Source organism: Hippopotamus amphibius, chromosome 7, assembly GCF_030028045.1.
Source record: "Hippopotamus amphibius kiboko isolate mHipAmp2 chromosome 7, mHipAmp2.hap2, whole genome shotgun sequence".
In the NCBI taxonomy this organism is placed as follows: Eukaryota; Metazoa; Chordata; class Mammalia; order Artiodactyla; family Hippopotamidae; genus Hippopotamus; species Hippopotamus amphibius.
The window spans coordinates 108,247,018-108,263,316 of NC_080192.1; positions in this window are offsets into that span (position 1 = coordinate 108,247,018).

A 16,299-nucleotide genomic window follows, 5' to 3' on the forward strand; every position below is an offset into this window, starting at 1 on the left:
CACACAGATCAATGGAACACAACAGAGGGCACAGAGACAAACCCACATACCTATGGTCAATTAATCTAAAACAAAGGAGGCAAGAATATACAATAGAGAAAGGACAGTTTTTTAAATAAGTGGTGCTGGGAAGACTGGAAAGCTGCATGTAAGAGGATAAAACTAGAACATTCTCTAACAGTATATACAAAAATAAACTCAAATGGGTTAAAGACCTAAATGCAAGACCAGATACTATAAAACTCCTGGAGGAAAACACAAGCAGAACGTGCTATGACATAAATCACAGTAGTATTGTTTTGGATCTGTCTCCTAAAGAAAAGGAAACAAAAGCAAAAATCAACAAATGGGACCTAATTAAACATAAAAGCTTTTGCACAGCAAAGCAAACCATTGCCAAAATGAAAAGACAATCTACTGAGTAAGAAAAAAAATTTCCAAATGATATTACCAATAAGGGATTAATATCCAACATATATAAACATGTTGTACAACTCAACATCAAAAAAACAAACAACATAATTAAAAAATGGGCAGAACAACTGAATAGACGTTTTTCCAAAGAGGAAATGCAGATAGCCAACAGGCATATGAAAAGATGCTCACCACTGCTAATCATCAGAGAATTGCAAATCAAAACCAAAATGAGATATCACCTCACACCTGTCAGAATAGCTATCATCAAAAAGAACACAAATAACATATATTGGCAAGGATGAGGAGAAAAAGTAATCCTTCTACATTGCTGATAGGAATGAAAGTTGGTGAAACCACCATGGAAATCAATATGGAGGTTTCTCAAGAAACTAAAAAGAGAAATACCATGTGACCTAGCATTTCCACTTCCGGACATATATCTGAAAAAAACAAAAGCACTGATTTGAAAAGATACATGCACCCCAATGTTCATAGCAGCATTTTTTACAATTGCCAAGATATGGAAGCAACTTAAAGTGCCCATCAACAGACGAATGGATAAAGATGTGATACACACATACAAACACATACACACACACAAACACACACACACCAGAATGTAATACTATTCAGCCATAAAAAAGAAAAACGAAATTTTTGCATTTGCAGCAACATGAATGGACTTGGAGGGCATTATGCTAATTGAAATAAGCCAGACAGAGATAGACAAGTACTGTATGATATCACATATGTGCAATCTAAACACAACAAACCAGTGAATATACCAAAAAACAAAAGATGACTCACAGATATACAGACCAAACTAGTGGTTACCAGTGAGGGTGGAGTGGAGAGGCAAATAGAAATGGGAGGTACAAAGTATGGTTTAAGATAGGCTCAAGGATATATTGTACAACACGGGGTACAGCCAATATTTTGTAATAACTGTAAATAGAAGCCTTTTAAAACTGTATAAAATTTAACCAAAAAAAAAGCTGAATAGCATACATTTATTTTCACATGATTTACCTTTCTTAAAAATATGGTTTAAAAAAAGTTTGATATTGAAAAAAAATCCATTATCTAGTTAAAGTTATGCTATAATTAAATGAATAGGTAAGATATTTTAGATTAAATCATGAATAATCCTTGAGTTTTATAGAAGCAAAATAGGCTGGACTCTTTGGGCACTAAGCATAACAGCCAGAACTTGGAACAATCAGAGAGAGAAAATTTGAACGAAGTCAGTTGTTGGCAGATCACACTTAATAACCTACTATTTAAATGCTTAAAACAGTTGGGCTCAGCCCTCACCATGGCCAGTATCCCCTGCCACTCTGCTGTGAGTTTTGCTGCTTGTCCAGATGTCATTCTTAAACACTTAATCAAATACATATTCCCAAAACCAAGGCACTTGGACCATATGGTTGATGGTTTATCCAGAGAACTATTAAATTATTTAATTTTTTTATATGTGTATGGTGGAGGTGGCTGTTATACTGACTGACTAAAAAGGAGAGACAGATGGTAAAAGCCAGATGAAACACAAAGGTTAAGATATTCATGACCAGGATTCCTCATGAGATTGAACACAAATCCAGACAGGATCTCCTGCTAGATAGTCTAAAGTTGGAGACTTTTCACCATCCCTTCTAGAATTACATTTATCAGGTTATCTCCATGTTTTCCTATTCACGATTCTTTTACTCCAATCAGACTTGTTCCTTCACTGTCTGATAATCATTCCTTATATATGTCTTTGTTCATGCCACCAACTTTACTTGTGATGCCACCCTTAACATTTTTGCTGATCCAAATCTGACCATCTTCCAAGACCAAGTTCAGGCTGTGGGTCAACTAAAATCCTACCTGACCATCCTGGCCTGTTATTAATCTTTTCCTCTTGTAGATACTATAGTGTTCATTGTCTATACATTTCATTTAGTAATTATATCACCTCTTTTATAAAGTTAACATTTGTATCCCCAGGTTTTCTCTTTGCAAAAAATTGCATTCTTTTGTGCTCTTTTATACCTCTGGTACCCACTGTATGCCTAGTTCTTCATTTTACATACAGCTGGTAGTCTATAAATATTTGTTGATTGATGGAAGATGTAGTATTTATTTCTAATGAAAACAAATTTATGTTTAAGGGAATGTAATGATTTTTTCTTAAACAAAGCACCATAATGTGAATATTGTTAACTATGGCCCTAGGGGCTGCAGTTTTCTATTGTATTGTTTTTCTGTTTAAAAATTAATAATCTTGTACCACAGTCACTGCCTTTTAAAACTTACTGGCATTGATTGGGGTCCACTCTGGGCTGTGACAGATAGTTTTGATTTGGGGGTTGTTGTTACAGTAGCAGTTGACAGCAGAAACAAAGTGAAGGATTGTCAATAGGTCAAAACACTGAGAATATTAATAATACATTAATATTGTAATTTTCATCTTCAGAACAAAAATGAGGTCATTAACAAAGACCATAGGGACCTCAGAAACTGATATGCATTCATTTAACAAAGGAAGCATTTTTTGAGACACAGACTTGTATTGCAAGAATTCAGAATCAGTGCTCCTGAATACTGAATATTTAGTGTACATACTAAAGTATATTTGTTATACTCAATATAAATTGCAGGAGAATTTTTAGTGTACATAAGAATATGTAGTGTACATACTAAAGTATATTTGTTGTACTCAATATAAACTGCAGGAGAATTTGTCAGACACCTATTTACCTGTTTTTCTTTGCAGTCCCCTGTCCCCTAGTCCTATTTTTTGGATCTTTTATTCCAAGAATTCAGTGCTCTCTGCCACCAGCCCCCACCCCTTACAGTGATGAGTTTCCTCTTTTCTCCACACCTAACTCCACACACTAAGTGCAGCCATTCTTTCCAACAGTTGGCAGTTTGATCTTTTCAACATAGGGCTACCTCAGACAACAGCTATATTCAGACTATTTTGTATATATGATACAAAATACAATTGTACTTATTTTCTAAGATCCAAAGGCTACTCAATAAGCTCTTTTTGAATTGTGGAGTAAGAGGAGAGAATTTTTGGAGATTTCCATATCTTTCTTTTAGGCCACCATCCAGTATTTTTTTGGAAATAAAGATACACTGGATCATAAATTAAGGGTAAGAGCATTTTTAACATATTTTCACTTGACTAATGATAAGCAAACTCAGGATTCATCATTGCATTCATCATTACATTCAACATTTTCAAAGGACTCAGGCTCTAGTGCTCTAATAATGTCATTTTTTAAAGCAAGAGTGCCCAAATAACACTAGATTTTCTGTTACATTAACTGACTACATACTAAATGCATTAAAATTCTCTATAAAGTTTTAAAAGTTAAAATTTTCTCTGTACCAATGCCTTTTAAAAACCCAATACTGAGGGTAGAAGTCAGGGTGTCGGGAGTAGGAGGATGTGGAGTTTATCTCTCCCAACAAATGCATCAAGGATACACCTACAAACGGAACAATTCTCACAGAGGACCTTGGACGCCTAAAAGGACAAGAAAGATCTCCGCATAACCATGCAGCCCAAAGTTCACTGAAGCACTATTACAATAGCCAGGACATGGAAGCAACCTAAATGTCCGTCGACAGAGGAATGGATAAAGAAGATGTGGTACATATATACAATTGGATATTACTCAGCCATATTAAGAATGAAATAATGCCATTTGGAGCAACATGGACAGATCTGGAGATTATCATACTAAATGAACTAAGTTAGACAGAGAAAGAAATATCATATGGTACGGCTTATATGTGGAATCTAAAAAATGGTACGAATGAACTTATTTACATAACAGAAATAGAGTCACAAATGTAAAAAACAAACTTACGGTTACCAGAGGGGAAAGGGATGGCGGGATAAACTGGGATTGACATATACTCATTACCATACATACAATTAGGTAACTAATGAGGACCTACTGTATAGCACAGAGAACTCTAGTCAATACTCTGTAATGACCTATATGGGAAAAGAATCTAAAAAAGATTGGATATATGTGTATGTATAACTGATTCACTTTGCTGTACAGCAGAAACTAACACAATGTTGTAAATCAACTATACTCCAATAAAAATTTTTTAAAAACTTAAAAAAATAAATATCTTCCTTCTGAGCCCTGCTAATTTTGGAGGCTATGGGAATGCCATCTCTAGAACCCAGTACATCTCTTTACTACATAACTGAAAATCCACTGCTGCTGGTAAAAGTTTTAATATATTTTTTTAAATATATATTTTCTGTGACATTGACAGCTCTGTGCTTGAACTGCGCTGGCAACTGGTTGACTAATTCTGTTTCCTTCTTTTATACCCCTTTTACTTCTCCATTTATCCCACTAGCTAAGGAAGAAAAAGGAGGTAAGAAATGGTCAGAATAAGTAGTTCACTTGCCAGAAACATCAGACAAAAGGGTATGGCATTTGAGATGAAATTGGTGGGATACAAATGCTAGAGATATTGGAATACTTTTCATGTTTTACAGTCTTTAGAGAAGGGCCATATCTTCCCAGTGGACTTGGAAGAACATTTCCACCAAGGGATGCAGTCTGTTGGAAATCCTTTATTTCAACAAGATTCTCTGGTCCTGTCTTGGTTACCACCCCAGCAACATTTTCTGATACTTTTTCAGTGGCTGTCTAGCCCCATTCCAAGTATAATGGAATAGTCATTTACTCAGTAAGCTAAAGAATCAGAAATTTGTTTGGTAAGATTGGCAAAACATACTAATGTCCATTTTTTACTTCGATACTGACATGTTTTCCTCTGCATCACTCTACAGCAATCATTGAAAACATGCTATTTTCTTATGCACACTATAGAAAGATTTCACAATTAAGCATTATAGCTTATTGTCCCTGGAAAATAATTTATTGAAGATCAAAGAATTAAAACCTGTAACTATCTAACTTTTTTACATTTGTTAGAACAATTAATGGGCATAAGATCATCATATAAAATAAAATGATTTAAGATGTCTACTGACTGCTTATATGTTTCTTTAAAATATAAATAAGCCTATATTCAGTAAAACATTCATCCACAGTTGCCACTGCACATAGTCTAGCATTTATTTCTTGCTGTTTTCAAGACTACCACAAATAAACCTTTACCCTTAGAAAGAATTTTTTCAAATACAAAAGGTACTATTAGTTTTCAACTGTACAGACCTGATGCAAATAATATATCTTAGATATAGTATTATTTTGAAAACAAAACAGAAAAATACATATGAACAACACAAATATCTCTGCTTGTATTTTAAAATATTATCTGTGGTACATGATTAAATTCTATGTAGACTGACCAAAACCTTAATAATGGTCATGAGTCAGAACTTCTCAATTTTCTAGAGTGGTTTTTGACTGAAATCCAGTAGAGCGAATTCAATCCAGATTGAGAAGAATGCAGTGGAAATAGAAGAGGGAACAGTCTGGTATTGATGTAGAACCTTACCACTGATAGAACCTTACCACTGATTTATGATAGTCCAGTTTTTTTTTTCTTCTTAAATTTACTATTTTCTGTTTTCTGGTATAATTTTCTCATCTTCTTAAATGACAATTTTCTGTATTTTCTCCAGGGCATGAGTATTAAATGAAATCATAATTTGAAATCTGTGAAACTCAGTGACAAGAGCAAATCTCAAGAGTTCAATATCAAACAAAAGGAGTCATTGACAAATATCTTTATACCAAGAGGAATAAGTAGAGTGATCAAGCTGGCCTCTATATAATTATTACTTCTTGCACCTGTACTTACATGCCTTTTAAAAAATTTAGCTGGAAATGTTATATATGCATTCACAGAAAAGGAATAAAACATATATTAACAGAAGAGACTCAAAAGAAAAGTCAAATTCTCCCTTTTTTGACTCCCATTCCTCCCTCTTTCAACTATGTTTGCTCTTAATTCTTATTAGTGCTTCTTGACTTATCACCTCTAGATACACTATTGATTCTCATCTATAAAATGTGATGAACTGTGCACACTTACCCTAGCACCCTCTCTCCACTTCTTTCTTCAATTTACCTTACTTTAAATTCTTCTCATTTTAACACTTATCAATATAATGTTCAATAATATTCTTAACTCTCTATTTCTGGGTTCACTATCTTACTCTCTCTCAGTTGGATTCCCACATTGTAAGCTGAGAAAAATTAGCATGCCCACATCTCTATACCTGCCCTTCCTTACCTCCTGACTCTATTAGCTATGCCATCATTTAATATTGCCAAATTTTATAATATATATTCTCCTCTGTCAAGATATCAAAGTCTTCTGTATGTCGTTAGTTCTATTCTAAACCTTGAATACCACTGATTAAAATGTATGATATAATTGTGTAGGAATGATTAGTTGTACAACCAAGTAGTATGATTGCATCTGTGGGAAAAGTAATATAATCTGATATCACTGAATCTGTGCCACCTGAAGAATGTTCCAAGCATCAAGGTCCAATAGTTTCTCTTACTCGATGCTCCAAAAACATTGCTCAAAATAGTTGAAAATTATAGTTTGTTTTTTGCAAAACCATGATTTTACCACATTGTACTTTCTGCAAAGTTTTAAATTGCCTTTCTTTCCTATTTTTGGTAGAAGAGATATTAAGATCTTCCACTTTTCCAGTAATTAGAACTCACTTTATTCTTGAAGACATTCTTCATTCTCATGTAAATCAATGCTTTCTGAAAAACTATAATTCTGGGGGTCCATCGAACCCCTAGGTTACTTCTGTTTGTTAAATCCCATGTCTTTCTTGGATTCTTCTTTAATTTTGCTGCAATAATTTTTCTTTCTGTTTTTAAACATAGGTACATGGGAGATAAACTGTTTTAGATTTTGCAGATTTTAAAGTATGTTTTCGTCATAAATTTATTGATACCTTGGTTGGGGGCACAAAGTAATTTCTGAGTTCTAAATCATTTTCACTCAGAATTCCTAGTAGTGTCAAGTATGTTAATAAGAAAACTAATTTAACTATTTTAGTTATTAGATTCTTATCCTTTCATTGGCAACCTATGTGCTCAATGCAAGCCTTTTAATGCCATCTCTGTATCTTTGATACTCATAACAACCTATCCAGGTGTGAGTCTTCTTTCTCCCTACAAACACAATTTGTGATTAAAAGGAAAGTCTCTCATGCAAGACTATGTTCTAAAGCTGGGTGTGCCACTAAATTCTGGGACCTCCTCTAAGTTAAAAATTGAATCATATTTCACTTTGTCCAGTTATAAAATAATGAGTGTTTAACTCAGGTTAATAATAAACATATAGAATTGTTGCAAAAATTAAAAGAACACATTTAAAGAACTCAGGAAACATTAGCTATTATTTCATTTTCCTCAGCACTCAGCAGATCCCTTCAATCTGAATGCATTCTGGGCCTCTCCTTAGCTCATTTTTTTCTCTCTGATAATTTCTTCCCATCTATTAATACAGCTTTCCCTTCCTGGACCTCCTATTAAGTAGATATTGTTCTTTCAGGATTGATTTTCCATATCTTTTCTTATTTTTTTCAAGCTGTGTGTTTTGTTCTTTATCTTGGTATGTTTTCTTAATCATGATTACTAGAACAGTTATTTTGCTTGTTTTGTCTTAAAGCAAGTATATCTATCATTTTCAAGAACTTTTTCTTATTATCTGATAAGATACAAGATGACAGCTTGTTCTTATTTTTTTGGACATAATTTGCTTAAAATTTAATTTAATTTAATTTAATCCTATGGTTAGTTGTTCCACTTATTCCTTTTTGTCTTACTTGCTTTGTTGGTTTTATTTTTATCAAACGTCAGGTGTTCATTGGTTGTGTATTTATAGTTATGGATAAGAACTATCTTGATTGCTATATCGATATATAAATGGTTCTGGTTTTCTCTCCATTTGGTGAGTCCATTCTCCCCATACTCTTTTCCCCTAAATAGAAAGACTTACTATGGGCTCCATGTAAGAGGCTGGGTCTGCTGAGGTGCAGGTTTCTCTGTGGGATGCTCAGTGGAGGTGTGGAGACATGCAGACTGTCCTCCATCTTAACAGAGTGAAAAGTTTATTTTGGAAATGTAGGATTAGCATATTTCCCATTTGATCCCTCTGCCTTTTCTTTTTCGTCTTCATCCCACCACATTTCTGCCTAGAGTTGCCTCCAACTCTCCTTTGCTTTTCTCTCATGGTCACCATCCACACTAGGGTTTTTAGCTTTCCCCAGAATTTAACTGATTTTAACCTGGACATCAAACATCCTGCTGAGATCTTCACATGCAGGTAACGGTGACAGGGCCACAGTGACTGCTTTAATTCCAGTGCTATTTGAAATCTTGATTCAGAATACAAAGAGCCTGTTGAAGATGTTATTCAGTCTACTTTCTGCTAGCTTCAGGGCAAAAGGATAGGTTTGTGGCACAGGTCAGATAAAGATCAATGCTTCTCTTCTGAAGAACAGTTTGCGCACTCTGGACAACTCTCTGGTATATGGAGCTTTTTCTGAGGACTCCCATTGGAATGGCCTCTTTAAATAAGAAGTGCTCCAGATTGTTTTCTCTTTTTGCAGTTGCAGATTCAGTTGCCACAGTGGTGATCAGTGGAGTTCAGGAATTTGCCCCTATAATTTTCCTCTCCTTCACACCAATGTTGCTGCAGTTTGCAGGACTGGGCTTTTGCTTTGGGTTACCTTGACCCTGAAACACATTCATGTCTGCGTGTTAGCTCCCTGTGGACGACTCTCCTGAATGAAAGCCACTGACCGTCTGGTTTCCAGCCACCATGTTCCTCTAACCCATTCCTATCACTATCTCCTGTCAAAATCCTTTGGGGATCCTGGGCTCTTCCAGTAATTGTCAAAACCACATATCAACTTGGGTTTGGTGCCTGGGCATCATGGAAGGAATGTTATTATTTGTTTACCACCCAGATCTGCTCCAATTCAAACCTCCCCCTTTCTCGGCCACCACTGTGCTGCTCCATAAGTCCTGGGATATGATACATACCTCCATCAGACCCCCTGCTTATTCGGTACTTCTGTTACACCAGATTTTTTCCTAAAGATATTCAGTGGCAAGGAAATTTAGCTTTTCTCCTTTGGGCTCAGAAATTTCCAAGAAAGTGATACTCAGTTCTGATCATGAAACTGGTTCCTCGGAGAAAACCTTTCTCCTGATCTGTGCATTTCTAAAAAAGAGAACTATGTTGTGGAGAACAGATCCCTGGCCCAGCTAGTCTTACGGCAGAAAACACTTGCTAAAGAAAAGTCAAACAGAAGAATATTAGGGCCAGAAGTGACTTTAATAATCACCCAATCCAAACTTTTCATTTTATAAGCTGAGGCCAAAGGTCTTAAGTGGCTGATTTAAGAACTCTTAGCTTCTTAGTGACAGAGCCAGCACTGGAACCCAAGTCTTCTGATAGCAGAATATAATTATATTTTAAATTTACATTACAGGTATACAATTCATATTTCTAACAAAAGTTACAAGCGTGAGGACAGCTAACATTCTTTGATCTCTTACTATAGGTGAGACCCTGTACGAAGTATTACATATCCATTGTCTCATCCAATCCTTACAGTATCCCTGTGAGGCAGGCAGCATTACCATTCCTGTTTCATAGATAGACACTGGCAGTTTGTGTGCTATGACAATTATGAGTAGCCACCAAGATTTTGTTATCACACAGGGAGAAGGGAGGACTAAAAAACAATTATACAGCTTGAAATTTACATTTTGTTCTCATTTTGGTTTGTCATGACAACTCATTGCGCTGTCATGCCATGAGCTAAAAATGAAGCTGAAAAACTGCCTTTGGTGACCACATAAAAAAGTCACTTCTCCTCTGGATTTATTTGGATTAGGTGAAGAGACAGAAGACCTAGCTTACCACTTAACATTGCTTGACCAGGGCATCCAGGTTTTCAAGTTTCTATTTATTTTTATGCTTATTTTCTTATCTATGAGTCCCTAAGACCTCCTTCTCAGGCTCTCCTCCCAAGACTCTTAGGTCAGAAGAAGGTTAACAATGAGGAAGATTCCCAGTTGTGGATGAACACAGCTATACCTGAAGTCTAGGGACTAGTGAATATCAGTCTTCATGCCTCAGGGGTCTGGGGAAGAAAAGGCTAAATGCAGTCATCCCAAAGCAATCAACAGACTGTCTGGACCACCTCCATGACCATCCACGATTAACCTTCTCTTCATTTGGATGCTTTTTATCTGGCTTGACTGTGTTTTTCCTTTAAATTGGCAGTCTGAGCATTTTGTGGGGAGAAGACACAGGAGAGGGAATGTGACTTGAAATATGGTTGTGGGTGTTTTTTAACAAGTTCTCTAAAAACCTTAAAAAAGACCTTTTAAAAAAATCTCTGTGAATTACCTTCTTTTGCTTTAAAAAGCAAATAGAATGCTCAATGTTCCATACTAGTTCATGAGATACACCCTTTAGGGTACAGAAGAGTGATTTTGTTTTAGGCACCTAACCAAAATAGAATAACATTTCTGTAAAAAGAAACTTCTCTTACTGTAGTTAAAAGTATGCAAATACATGAAAAATATACATTAGACACATTAACACAAAGATAATTATTAGCTGATATATACATATATATGTGTGTGTGTGTATATATATATATAATAAATATGTTCCTATGTAAAAAGTTTTAAAGTAAGCTGTCTTTTACTTTTCTTCCAAGAACACCAGGAAATTGCGATTTTGAAAGTCAATTCCAAACATCTTTAAAATGTACACCATGGGGAAAAAGCAAGAACCTTTAAATAAAAACCCAAGTATAGTGAAGAACCCAAAATGAAGCAAGACCTCTCCTTTGGTATAGAACTCTAAAATGTTTCTGTGGGATTCTAAATATGGCAGGGAATCACCTGTCAGGGGCCCACATTCACTTACTCAGATCAAGCAATCATACATCTAGCTGCACCATGTGTATACACGTTTAATGCCATCTTGGCATTCAAATGAAAGATATTGAGGTTCCCACTGCCTGTGTCCACAATATGGTGGGCTCAAATGTGGAAAGCAGAAAATATGCTTTTGCAAAGTCAACATATGGTTCCCCCATAATATAGATCTGCCTAAACACTGCAGAGAGCATATGGCGAGAGAATTTTGTAGACACAGTGGTAGAGTCAGGGACAAGAAGCTAGCTGACTTGGGGCTGACTGCCTTTCCATTTTCTACTATAGAAGGAAGTCAAGAAAGAATTTTGTCTTGAACACACATGCACACTAACTGAAAAATAAAAACAGTGTATCTTTTCAGTTGCAGAATGATTAACTTATTTTTCCTGGAAATGTCAGAGAGAAATAAGTAGTATATATGGCTCCTGATAAAAGATGGCATTTTAGAAATTTTTTTCTGGTAAATTATCCAACTTAGTGTAGCAAACACTCTTTGAGGATAACTTTTCAGTTCAAGAGCCATCTGCTTTTCTCCAATGACTGAACTCTGAGCCATGGTTTACTTCGCTACCAACCGTGGTCAAATTTAAACTGTGTGATCCTGAATCCCCTGGCCAAACATGATTACCCTAGCTGAGACGATCGAATTCTCTCTCCCAGAAACTGAGAACTGAGAACAAGAGCAGGTCATTCATTTGTGAGCTTCTCTGGCACCGAATATAGAAACTTGGAACGTGTGGGGTGGTCAGGATCCTCTGTAAGGAAAAAGGAGAGACAGACACACAGAAAGAGGAACACAGAGGTTTCTGGTTGTCCTGGTTCCTGCATGGGACCCAACCAAGCCCAGTTCACCTTTATACTCCATTACATAGCACTTTGTTTTTAGAGCTCCTTTCCCTTTTTGCTTAAAGAGCCTTTCTTCTAACTGAAAGGCCTTTCTCTTTTTCTCTCTTTTTTTTTTTTTTTCTGGCCACATCATGTGGCTTGTGGGATCTTAGTTCCCCGACCAGGGATGAAGCCTGTGCCCCTTGCAGTGGAAGCGTGGAGTCCTAACCACTGGACCACCAGGGAAGTCCCTAACTGAAAGAGTCTTAATTAACACCCACAGTGTACTGAGATCCTAGGAGGGCATGAATTACGGATACCAAGAAAGAGGGGCAGCGCTGGCAGACTTTGCTGATCGTCTTTTACTCATGCCTTCCCACGCCCACCCCCCCATTATATACTGCTCTCTAATTTCTTCAACTAAATCCTTCTCTTCAGACAGTCTCATCAGGGAAAAATAGCCTCTTAAATTTCTCTCTGTACCTCTCTTTAGCCCCACCCAGCACAGTCCTGGGATTCACAGGAAGTCAACCTATGCTTATTATTGATTTAAAAAATACGTTTCAAAATAATTTCCCACAATTCCTAGTGAGGTGACTTCCACTTTTCCCTCCAGCTCCACCTCCTCCACTGCCTTTCTCCCCCCAGGTGGGGAGTTAGGGAACTGCCAAAACCACTAAACAGAAGGCAGATTGCCCATAAGAATGCCTGCCCTCATAGGGAATGTGTCCCTGGAAGTTACTGCCAGATGGTTGGCCACTCTGGGAAAAGTCCCTTGCAATCATATGATTTAGTCATCTTTGAAAGGAATTGGCTGATAAATCTTTTTTTACAAAAACAAGAGAAACTGTTTTAAGATTTACAGAGTAAATTTATGAAATGGAACAATCTAATCATCTGCAGTTTATTTCCATAATGAAAAGAGAGTCTCCCAAAGCCAGGCTTCTTTGTAAGAATGAGTGTTTCTACCTTTTCTTTTTCTGAAAGAAGGAGTTATACCACAGTTTAAGCAGAGAAATTGCAGCACAAATTTGTTTTCTTAATGGGAGACAGACCTCAGATAAAATTTAGTGAGAGCAGCAGAACAAATAAGATACAATACGAGTGACAATGATTTCAGCTTTCCTTCTGATATGAAAAGAGAGCTGAACTGAGGCACTTGGGCCACCCACTGCTGGAAGAAAAATGCTCGACTCCTTTGTACCTTTGATTCACTGTTTTGTGGAGGTGAGAATGTAGCTCTCACAGCATGTACTAGAGAAGTAAGTTAAATTTCATCTGCTCATCTTTTCTCACCCTTCGCCTACAGAATATTTCTAACTGAAGTCTCTGCTAAGGAAATGTCTGCTTAATATCTACACTGAAACTTTATTTAGAAACTTTGGTGGGGTTGTTGGGCCTTATTCATCCCTTTGAGAATGAGATACATTTTATAGTTTTTGTTGGGCTTATTTGTTGTTGCTGTTGTTTTGCTGTTTGTTTTGCATCTCTGCCAGCAGTGGATCAGAGTGGTGCTCCTTCCTAAGATCTATAAGATAATTTCAGAAACAATGAAAATACTATAATGTGGTTCTTGGGTAACTTCAAACTATAATTCTCTGGCCATTTGTTCACTTTCCTCACTCCAATGAATGGCTCAAACTACTTCATCTTTAAAAGAAAGGATTATACTTTTAAACAAATGATTACATTTCTTTGTCTTACAAGTATATCCTTTGCCTCAGAAAAATATTTTGCCACGAAATATACTGGCTACTAAAGAATCAGAGAAATATATATAATCTGCTCTTCTAAACAGGATCAATGGATTAAATTCAAGACTACACCTTTGGCTTTTGCCTTCAACCTTAACTTTTCTTAACTACCAGTTACTCCTGAGCATTTTATAAGAACACAGTTTGAAGAGTTAACATCATTTCTGTCTGTCCCTTCAATTACTGCTTCTAGGCAATTTCTTTATCTTGGCAGCAACTTACACTCTATGCAGAGCCAGCACCTGGTATTTCTTTTAAGATGAAAACCGAGACTCCTCACACAGGAGGAGGATGGCAGGGTTAGGACACCTTTACACAGGCGGAGGATTCAGTTTTACATAGAAGTCATAAAGTCAGAAGGAGGCTGGCAGCTGACAGTCCCCAGGGAGCAAGGCTCCAAACCAAGTCATTAATGGTTGGACATGGCCTAATCCATTTCTTTCACAGAAATGATACACTGAACCATGAACCAACCTGTGACACTGGGATTGCAATAAATGTTTCCTGAGAAATAATGCCCTAAAACGAAAAACATATTAATAGTATATGGATATACTCAGTTAGGAGTTCTTGCCATTTCCCTTCTCTCCATTACTACTGCTTCTCTCGGTCTGGGTTTGAACATTTGCAGTAGCTTCCTTGCAGGTCACCTAGTCTCAGGACCCCTTCTGGTCCTCCACCTTACGTTGCTAGCATAGACTGCTACAAAGCATATTTGATGGTGTCTATCTTCCTTGACTATAAACACGGATTTATCTCTTCCTCGAGCATAAAACCAGGGTGAGGCCCTACAGATCATAGGAGTTAAAAAACCTGTCCCAGTCTGTCCCCAAAGTGCAAAATCCTTGACTACTTTCCCCATACAGGTCATAACAAGATATCCAAAAGTCCAGTTTTCCTTCTTCCAAGGATATCCCCTTCCCTCCCCTTGACAGGGATCCTTATATGTGCCTTGAGTGATGCAGGAAAGCACCACTGGATCAGTCCAATGTCATTACACTGAAGGCAGTGAATGGATGACAGAGGATCAGTGGTTTTCGGGGAGAACAATTTTCCCTCTACCCTTCTGAATTCTAAGCTGAGACCCCTATAATAAAAGACAGATTAACAAGAGAAAAACAAACATAAGAGTATTCACATGTAGACCTCATGTATGGCTATATGGGAGTTACCCAGGGAAAACTGAGTAAGCAGCTAGGTGGCTTCAAATTCAGGCTTAAATACCACCCTAATAAGGAAAAGATAGGGGAATGTAGGCCTCTTAGGGGAGCGTAAATAACTTTTAGAAAAGATAAGCTGGGCCTTAGAATAACAGCTGGGAGATATGACAGCTTGCGACAAAGTTCGTCTGGGTGTGGTGGCAGCTTCTAGTCCCCTCTCCTGCGGTGAGAGTCAATCTTCCCTGGTTGATGAAACTCTCTGGGAGGGGATTTATGATAACTGAGTTCCTTTTGCAGGATCTGTCTTTAGGCAGATAGAAGGAGTTCAGAGAGGGTTCCTCCGTGCATTAGCTGTCTTTTAAATCCCTAAGTTCAAAATAACCAATATGCCCAAGGAGCATGTTTTAGGGTCACACATTCTGCTACCCTTCACTCGCTTGACAATCTGTGTCCCAAGCAAAGAAATGCACTGAATCCCATCTTCCACAGCAGCTATCTGTCATGAAGCAGCGTGATCATCTGTCACGGAGCAGTAATAACAAATATTATGCGGAGGGACGCTTCCTCCCCAGTGGTCTGCTTGACGGAGAGGCGCCAGCCGGGCTAGCTGGAGATATTCCAGTTAAACTCTTGTGATCTCCTTGGCCTCGTGGGGATGACACGGCAAGGATAATCAGTTATTGCAGACAAGTGCTGCTGCACCAGAGTGGCTCAGGAATGGTGAGTCTTTCTGGCAGATTAGGGAAAGAGTTAAGTTTCTTCTGCAGGAGATTTGGGCTATACCATGCGGCACTCCCCCAGTGGGTAAGGTCGATCTTATCGTTTTGGTCTAAAAGTCAGTAGTGAAGGCAGGTTCTTTATCTAGACCTTTTGTAACAGTAATGGGGAGAACAATTACTTCCCCAAAACAGGATCAGTCACAGGCCCTCGAGAAAGTACCATAGGTCTATAAATGTATTCATTTATCAGGCAAAGTAACTCAGATGCAAATCAGCCCCACAAATGCTGGGAAGACTGAGTCCGATGTCTACCACATCACAGAAATATAATCACCAAGCCCAGTGATAAGCCTCTCTCAGAATAGGACTGCTCTTTTCTCCCAGAAAGATTAAGACTGTTTTCTCACTCATTTCCTCTTCTAAGTATGGCAAATATTAGTGATTCCAAGTCCCCACCTATTCTTTATCATGAGAGGGCAGTATCTGTTGC